Genomic DNA, 8,022 nt, shown 5'->3' with positions numbered 1-8,022 from the left:
TTCTAATGCGAATATAAATAATAAGGGCAAAAGTGGGCAACCCTGCCGCGTTCCTTTTTGTATCTCGATTTGCGGAGATGTGTCTCCATTTATAATTATGTTAGAAAATTGTCTCTTATATATCGCTCGTATCATTGTTAAGAACAGTGGTCCGCATCTCTAGTTATTTAATTTTTGGAGTACAAATTCCCAAGACAAATTATCAAACGCTTTTTCTGCGTCCATAAACATCAAAGCCATTTGTTTTTCTGGGTGTTGTTCATAATACTCTATCACATCCATAATTGTTCTCATATTATTTTTTATCTGTCTTTTGGGTAGGAAGCCTGCTTGATCTTGGTGTATCACCGAACTAGTACTTTTTAAAATCTCGTCGCCAAGATATTTGCAAATATTTTATAATCAACGTTTAATGATATCGGTCGGTAGTTTTAAATGTCTGTAGCATCTGTATCTATTTTATGTATTAAGGTTATTGCTGCTTGATACCATGAATTTGGTAGTTTTCCTACCATTCCTATTTTTGTAGTAACTCTTTAAACGTCTGAGTACATAACTTTACATCTTAATTGGTTACTGCCAGAATCCTGTTGGTCTATTGTTATTCAGCTCCAAGCTCACCCTGTCTCTGGCAGCACAGTCCTACACCTTGATTGGTTACTGCCAGAATCCTGTTGGTCTATTGTTGTTCGGCTCCAAGCTCACCCTGTCTCTGGCAGCACAGTTTTGCAATGTTTCAGTCCCAATACATAACACCCTTCCACCATAAGTTCCAAAGCACCTTAATAGGCATAGTCCTCCAGGTATGCTGGCTTGCGTCACTCTTTCTGAGAACACCGTGATTCCTGCGATGGTGGAGACGGTGCTGGAGCTGGGCTTGGTGAGGTGGGGACCTCTCTGGAGTCCTGTGGGGCTGGAACAGAGCCCAGAAGGTCCATCGTGGGCTGTGCAGGGCTTTCTTCTTCTCAGCACTCTGGCTGCCCACTGTTGTGAGGGGGCTCACTCTCAGTCGGTGGTGCTGATGGTTCCGGGCTGCAATCCTCCTCCTTGGCTGAGGACAAGTCTGGCTCCTCGGGCAGCAGGCAGTGACACAGCTGGTTTATGCGTCTGTGTAGATGCTGGCCCCCATCTGTTGATACCTCGTATGAAAAGGGTCCGGTGACTCAGGTGACCCTTGCTGGGACCCACACGGGATTGCTGGAATAGTTCCACAGGAATACAGGGTCTCCTGGAAAGAACCCGTAGGGGGTCTCCTGACTCACCAGAGATTGGCGCACTTCCAGGGCACAGTCTGGATGCAAGTGGTCCAATCGCGTTGTGAGGTGGCAGCCCATCAAGAGCTCGGCGGGGCTGCGCTGGTAGATGCGCTTGGGGTCACTCAGTGGCCAAACAGGAAGACAGCAAGCCAGTGGTTCCAGTCTCCGTGGGTGAGCCATTTTAGAGAGTCCTTGGTAGTTTGCACCATCCTCTCAGCTTGTCTGTTGGTAGCTGGGTGGAAGGGAGCAGACCGCATGTGCAGGATGAGGTTCTGTTCCAAGAACTCCTGGAACTCCCCTGAAGTGAAGGCTGTGGATTTGTTCACAACGTACACATGCATGTGTGCATACACAGTCCAGTACCCACTCTCCTCCTTGCAACTTACCCTTTCTCCTGTTTCCAATCCACAAACCAAGACATGGTAGAGCCTCTTTAAACAGAGGATAAGCTCCAAGGACATTCCTTCCTTTCCTAAAAATTACTCTTCCCAGACTTATCAAGTGTAAATTCTTGCCAGGTTGATAGGGATTGTAATTTTCTTGGGCTCAAAATGCAGTTCAAAGCAACTAAGGAAAACACCTCTTGTATGCTTTTTTCATTTGGGTGTATTAGATGGACTAAGTCTGCTGAGGGAAAGCAATGCAAATAATTTGTGATAGAATTTAGAATTATTTTGAGTGCTCAATAAAAGGCAAACTTTTTGTCAAGCTTTCAAAAGTACTGGTCACAATTTGCAGTTACATTGTGAACCAAACAAAAGAATGATCTCACATCACTTAGCCCCAGCAATGGTGCTGCAACATGTGTTTTCCTATCATGATCCTGTCATTTTCTGATAGAAACCCTCTAACTTTCATATATATATTGCAAGAGCCTTTGGGAGGATCTACTTCTGTAAATGAATGTCATCTTATGCTTTTCTAGTTACATTCTCCTCTGTGTTTAAAGAGTGATTCTTACCTCCACTAAATAAAAGCTGACAGTTCTATGGAGGGAGATTGGAGAGGGAGAGGGAATAGAACCTAGGTGAAATCTAGATAATGGGAACTCTCCTAATTTAGAAAGCTCATGCTCTTAGGAATTCTACCTTCTTCAGATGTTGCCTTGGCTTTCAATAGATCTGTACTAACCCTCTGGTTCTCTTATTCATTCCCCTCTCTTTTCCCCACATTTTCACAAATGAGGGAAAGTAATGAAGGGAGAGGAAGGGGAAACACTAGGCAAAATTAATCCCAAAGGTCTCCCCCTCTTAAACTGTTCCCCATTCTAAATTGTTTCTGATAGTATGAACTATGGGAAGGGCAACTTTAAAAAAAACAAACAACCCACAACAGTTTCTTCTTACTCATTGGCCACATTTTTTTGTTTAAAAACTTGTATTCCAAAGACAAACCCAGGGGTGTTCCTTCACTCTTCTATGAAGACATCTGAGCATACTGGGAAACTGCATCACTCAGTGCAGGAAACACATTTTTTAAAAGCTACCTATTGCAAGAAATTGCAAGTAGATAAATAGGTACCACTTCGGTGGGAAGGTAACAGCGTTCCGTGCGCCTCGGTGTTTAGTCATGCTGGCCACATGACCACGGAAACGTCTTCGGACAGCGCTGGCTCTCCGGCTTTGAAACGGAGATGAGCACCGCAACCCTAGAGTCGGATTCGACTGGCTTTCGAGCAAGGGAACCTTTACCTTTACCTTTATTGTAATGTTAACCAGGAGATATTTTAAAAGAACAATAACAATTCCATCATTCCAAGAATCCCCATCAGTTCAGGAATTGTCATGCCAGGAGCCTCCATCTGCAGAGAACTGGGAACTTAAGTAGACACAAATATTCAGCTTATTTGCTTCTTCTTCCTTCTTTCCTTCTGAAAGTTTTACAGAAATGTTCAGTAATACCCACATCATTTAAAATCAAAATAGGTTTTGGTTATCACTACTGGGATATTCAAAAGTTCTAATTAGATCAATTTGAGCTGAAACCCCTTTCTGCAAGTTAGGAATCTTTTGAAGTGATAAGTCTCTTCTTTCTATGATTCTATCAACAGGTCCTGCCAGACCAACCTCATTTCCTTCTTTGATCAAGTGACAAGCTTACTGGATTGTGGGAACACTGTTGACGTCATTTACTTTGATTTCACTAAACCTTTGGTAAGGTTCCCCATGATGTTCTGATGGGTAAAGATGGAAGACTGTGGACTAGACTCTAGGACAGTTAAGTGGATAGGGAAGTGGTTGGAGAACTGCAGACAAAGAGTAGCTGTCAATGGCATTTTATCTGACTGAAAGTAGGCATTCAGTGGGGTGCCACAGGGTTCAGTTCTAGGCCTGGTACTTTTTAATATTTTTATAAATGAACTGGATGATGTTGTAGAAGGATGAATGTTCATTAAATCTGCAGATGACACCAAACTGGGAGGAGTGGCGAACACCCTGGAAGATAGAGGTAGAATTCAATGAGATCTGAACACACCGGAAAAGTGGGTGGATGTGAATAAGATGAAATTTAACAAGTTTAAGTGCAAAGTTCTACATCTGTGTAACGAAAATGGTAAGCATCCATACGGGATGTGGGACACATTTCTGGGTAATAGTGTGTGTGAACAAGATCTCAGGGTACAGGTGGACTGTAAGCTAAATATGAGCAGTCAGAGTGATGCAGCAGCAAAAAAGGCTAACACAGTCTTGGGGTATATCAACAGAGGCATAACATCCAAATTACAAGATATCATAGTCCCGCTGTACACTGTGTTAGTCAGGCAGCACCTAGAGTACTATGTGCAGTTTTGGAAGCCCCACTTCAAAAAGGATGTGGACAGAATGGAATGGGTGCAGAAACAAGCAACGAAGATGATCAGGAGGCTGAAGACCAAGCCATAAGAAGAAAGGCTGAGGGACTTGAGAGTGTTCAGTCTAGAGAAGAGGGAGGTTGAGGGGGGACTTGGAGATGTTTCGTCTGGAGAAGACAAGGATGAGGGAGAACATGATTGCTCTCTTTAAGAATTTGAAAGACTATCACTTGGAGGAGGGCAGGGAGCTTGTTCCTGTTGGCAGCAGAGGTTAGGAACCACAATAATGGGTTAAAATTATGGGCAGAAAGGTATTTGCTGAATATTAGGGAAGTTCCCCCCCCCCCAAGAGTAGTTCAACAGTGGAATCAGCTGCCTATGGATGTGGTGAGCTCACCCACACTGGCAGTTTTCAAGCAGTGGCTTGAAAGGATGCTTTAGGCTGATCCTTTATTGAGCAGGAGGTTGGACTAGTTGGCCTGTATGTCCCCTTCCAGCTCTATGATTCTGTGATTTCTAGATTAGAAGACAAAGACTTTTTGCATATCCTTATGATGGAGAGGGAGAGAAAGACAAATCAAAAAGGAAGCTTGATGGCAACGAGCCTTATATTAGATACACTCCTGGCCTAATCTATTGAGATGCCAATACTTGTGCTAAAGTATCCCAAATGATGAAATGTTGGGATGAGATTATTATTCTTACCATTGGCACTTTTTATATAATATTGTTTTAGTGTGCATGTTGTGTAATGCATTTTTATGTGCTGGAAATGTAATCCACATATTTTAAGGATTCATTCAAAAAAGAATTCATTATACTTTTTTAATGTAATACAAAATTCTGGAACACAGTTTCTGTATTGAATCAGTAGAAATTACAGATCATAGTAGGAGTTAATTTGAGAGGCTAGTACTGAAGTTGGGTTTGTGTTCTGGATCTGCAGAATCTCTACTTTGAAAATATGTAGTGCATACAGTTATATGAGCATTCAAGTATGAGTAAATTTGTTATGATTCTCGTTCATACAGCTAAGCTAACGAAAATGATTTGCTGTCAATATTCACATCAGGAAATGATTTTCTCCCCCTTGCCATAGTCCAAGCAGAAAGTATTAAAGGGATGGGTGCCAGTCCATTGGTATTTACTATGTTTGGTCATGTTTCCTGTTCCCTTTCACCCCTGCTGGAGATAATGGTACATTCTAGGAGTGCCAGTGCAGAGGAAATAATATTTTCAAGTGCTGTGAGCTTGTTGGACAATGCAGAGTTTGTTTGCCAGGGAACAAGTCTGACTTGTCTGAGGCAATTAAGCCCATAAAGAGAAACACACAGGAAGAATCACAGTTTGCATGGAGGATCTGTTCCTAGACAGGAGAGTGAAATTGATGTGTACAGTATGCTGCATTGCTAGCAATAATTTTTAAATCACTTGTTTTGTTGTTTTAAATCTAGTAGTATTGGAGTGCAGGCCCATTAAACTTCTGCCTTTTTCTAAAAGTTCTTTTATTTCGCTTTGATGAGCATGGCCTCCTCCTTCTGTTGCTGCTTTCCCTGTGCATCAGAGTCTTCAAGCGAGGTAAGAGATCGACTGTTGTATTGAAAAGGGGGGGAAAGCAAAAGCATATGAAGTTTAGCACTTGTCAGTAAATTAAAACGGTCAAGGTGGCAGCTGTCTATCTATATGACAGTCGACTTTTGATACGAGAAATGGAGAACTTAGAGGAACACCATGCACCTCATAAACATTCCACTAGGACGAGACAGGGAGAACTGTAGATTCAGATGTTTACTCATGAGGCACATGACAGGCCCAGGTTGTGTTGTAAGAGATCCACACACTCATAACAGTAGCAGCAGTAGTGATAAGTAGTAGCTTAGAAGTTTCGGCACCAGAATAATGTACCATATGGATAGTTAAAAGAAAGAATAAAACTAAATGAGGGGTCATCAATTAATACATGAATTCTGTATTGTAATATCATTTGCTATGGGGTGTTGTGTTGTGCTGGTAGGTATGGTGAAGCTTCGAGTGACTGGATAAATGACCCCAGTATCAGACACAGAGGAGAATTAATGCCTGCTGAGGATGGCCATGCTGTGATCAGAGGGTCTCTGGATGCCAGTTATGAGACAAGCAGAGGAAAAGAGGGGCTCAGTCTCTCAGTGATCTTTTGACCATCAACCATGGTATTATCCAGCGTCACCTGGCTGACATGGTTCAGGACTATGGTTGCCATCTCTGTGCCAGAAAATTTGGTTGGTGGGGTCAGGGAGAATTGAGATTTAGGGGATGTGATGTCACATTATCTGCAATGCTCTAGGACAGTGGGGACAGTGCAGGGGGATGGGGGGTTGCCCAACATTAGTGGGCAAATGGGAAGCCTAGTCTGGATGGATTGCCAGGAAAGCAGATTGTAGAGGGTGGATTTCCCCCATCCCATTGGTTCCTTATGAATGCCATCTTACCCCTATCTCTGGGTGCGGTCACATGTGCCAAATAAAATGGGGGGGGGGAGCGGGGCTATTTCCTCCGGAGGAATTTGACCTGCAGTTGCAAGATCACACCTCCCTTTGAAGCTGCAGGCTCAGCCCATCAGTGTGTGATCAGACACAACTGTGGGTGAGTCAGGGTTTTTTTGTGTCGTTTGTTTCCCATGTACTTAAATGAGGAATTGATGAATCGCACCTCCTCCCTGAGGGATCTCTACGAGGTTTGCGATGATGCACATACTGCAAAGGGGGGGGGGAACAATGGCACGGAGTCAGGATGGCCTGATCAGACCATCTCGATGGCATGAGAGCGTGCTGGAGCAAACAGACAGGGGAAAGTCCATCCATGGCCCATCACAACCCATTTACTACCGGATTTTCCCCAGTGTCTTTTAACTCCGCTTCTGCGGTGGAGCAGAATGGGTTGCCGATGGCTGTGGGACACTTCCCAGATGTTGTCTGATCGTTCCCTTTAAATTGGCCCAGCATTCGCACCTATGTCAGGTCTAATTGTGCATGTGATCGCAGCCTCTGTCTTTCTTTTCTATCTAAATCAAAAGAGGCAGAAGCAATAATAAACCAGTGTCTGGAGGCCCTGAAGGACTGGGTAAGGGTTATATACCCTGCAGCAGAACAGCCCAGCTCAACCTGCAGGCCTTTTTATTCCTCCCCCCCCCCCTCGCTCACTGAATATACCCTAGGAGATTTACGATCGACTATAATGGCCCCATAAGGTGTAATGGAGCAAAAAATAAAATAAAATGGGATTCCTGAATTAATTTGGGATTCTCCTATCAGTAAGCTGATTAGATCTGATTTGGCTTAACTAATGACTGAATCATACTGAAAAGGCATGATTCGGGTATTAATTTGGCTTGCAAATGCTGAATGCACATCCCTAGTGTGCATGTTCATATATTGTTACCCTAACTGGACCCAGAGAAGGGGAAATTAGCTTTGAAAGGGTTCCAGAAAGGAATAATACAGGACCTTGTAGTCTGTGTATAACAGGATGGATCTCAATAAAATTATCAAAAATTCCCAGTAAAATTATGAAGAGAGTGATTGTAAACATAAACTAATAGCTTTATTGTATACAAAATAAAATAAAAAAGGAATACAACTATACAGAACCTACACTAGGCACACATACACACCAACAAGAGGGCACACTTATAAAAGGTAGGAGGGAGAAAATTGGGAAGTGTTAGGGAAGTGACATATGACCTTAAATCCTGGGCTTGAGGTCTGGAGAGGTCCAGGGTAGATGCAGTAGAGGTCCAAGGAGCAGAGTTTCTGATGAGGACAAGGGGAGAAAAAGCCTGCAGAGTGTAGCAGGGGTTCTCAGAAAGAAACCAGAGTTCTAAGCAGTAGAGGTCTGGACTGGGAATCTGAGGAACAATTTGTTAGCACCTAGGGTCCTTCTTTTAGGGCCAGAAGATTCCCAAGGTAGGTGGACTAGGTCAAGATAAAAAGTTTGAAT

Source organism: Gekko japonicus, unplaced genomic scaffold, assembly GCF_001447785.1.
Source record: "Gekko japonicus isolate JY-2015 unplaced genomic scaffold, Gekko_japonicus_V1.1 scaffold809, whole genome shotgun sequence".
NCBI classification, from domain to species: domain Eukaryota; kingdom Metazoa; phylum Chordata; class Lepidosauria; order Squamata; family Gekkonidae; genus Gekko; species Gekko japonicus.
The sequence above is the reverse complement of the archived record's forward strand: the minus strand, read 5'-3'. Positions refer to the sequence as shown.